This window comes from Tachysurus vachellii, chromosome 15, assembly GCF_030014155.1.
Source record: "Tachysurus vachellii isolate PV-2020 chromosome 15, HZAU_Pvac_v1, whole genome shotgun sequence".
Classification (NCBI taxonomy): Eukaryota; Metazoa; Chordata; class Actinopteri; order Siluriformes; family Bagridae; genus Tachysurus; species Tachysurus vachellii.
In genome coordinates, this window is record NC_083474.1 from 12,746,446 (window position 1) to 12,748,016 (window position 1,571).

At 36.8% G+C, this 1,571-nt stretch overlaps 1 non-coding gene across 1 annotated transcript; it reads left to right on the plus strand.

Moving 5' to 3' along the window:
* Positions 1 to 319: 319 nt before the first annotated feature.
* Positions 320 to 422, plus strand: LOC132858605 (U6 spliceosomal RNA). The gene has a single exon (XR_009649640.1). It is a non-coding gene; the product is annotated as a U6 spliceosomal RNA (small nuclear RNA).
* Positions 423 to 1,571: the final 1,149 nt, after the last annotated feature.

Here is a 1,571-nt window from a genome sequence, read left to right on the forward strand (position 1 = left end):
ATTTGTTTCATCTGACTAGCACTTTGAAATCAATCAAATTCAGATAAAGTTTTGGGTCTTACTGACATTTTACCTTGGCATGGTTGTTTGTGCCAGATGGGCTGGTTTGTGTATTTTAGAACCTGCTTATCTCCTGGGATTCTCATGGAGTTTACACAGAATTTTCTGTGAAGATCTGGAAGCAGGAATACCTTGCTGATGAGTTCAGAGGAGAATGGCCAAACTCATTTGAGCTACCTCAATAATCACTCTTCTCACCACAATTGTAAGCCATACAGTATGCCATATATGAATGGCTGAATGAATTATTTGCTTGTGCTAACTACAGCAGTAAATATATTAAAATTGGAATTATATAGAACGGATTAGCATGGCTCCTGGGCAAGGATGACATGCAAAATCATTAATAATTGCAAGAATGAGCAGGCCAACATGTGTTTTTAAAAAAGTGGCCATTGAGTGTATGTTGGTATAGTACACTCAACAACAACTGTCTCTTCTTTTAAATTTCAGCTCTTTTTTACCACTTGTCTTTGGTAAAAGAAGCCATTATTATCGCCACATATACATTACAGCACAGTGGAATTCTTTTCTTCACATACCCCAACTGATGAGGTTGGGGTCAGAGTGCAGGGACAGCTATGATACAGTGCCTCTGGAGCAGGGAGGGCTGAGGGCCTTGCTCAAGGGCCCAGCAGTGGCAGCTTGGCTGTGCAGGGCCTTGAACCCCAATCCGCCGACCAACAACCCAGAGCCTTAACTAGTTGAGCCACCACTGCCCCCAATAATGTTAAAAAGATAGACAGTTTGTGACTGTAGATTGGTCCCTGATTTCTGACTGACAATCAAAAATATTAAATTACAATTATATACTAAATATTTGAGATACATAAATATATAACTGCATATACAGTACTACGAATATACTGAATTTTAGGCAAATCTCTATTTCATTTCAGAATTAAAGTTTTAGGCTTTTACTTGTTCACTGCCACCTCAACGGTATTTTTGGATGTTTTTGAACTTCCGTTCCTGTCTCCAGTGTGACATCTTGTTGGCACATTCTTTATATCTAAACTCCAGAAAGCGCAAGGTTTTTTTTTGGTAATTCATCAGCAGGGGCTAAATTAGCAGGAGCTCATGAGAGCTGAGCTATCATAGCATAATGGTGTTAATAATGATGTTACCGTTTCACACTGCATTAGAGTGAAATGCTTTTATTCTGTTCTTATAAATTGTATGCCTCCAGCCAATGCACTCATTCACTGCTGTGCATATTCTGTATTTTTGATTATAAAAGCTAAAACATGTTAATATTGTGTCATAAGTCATTTTGATGTCATTTTAATCTTAAAATTGATTATCAATACTATAAGGTCATAGAAATATTTGAGATTTATTTTGATAACATTTTCATGATATTGATGCACAAAACTCAATATAACATAATCAATCACATATTCATTAAAGCTGTCCCTGTTCTTGGGACCAGTGAAAGAAGAAGGGCTCTTCGTCAGTATTTTATAATACATCATTTGATCACTTTATGAAGAATGCAAGCTAAGTTAGAA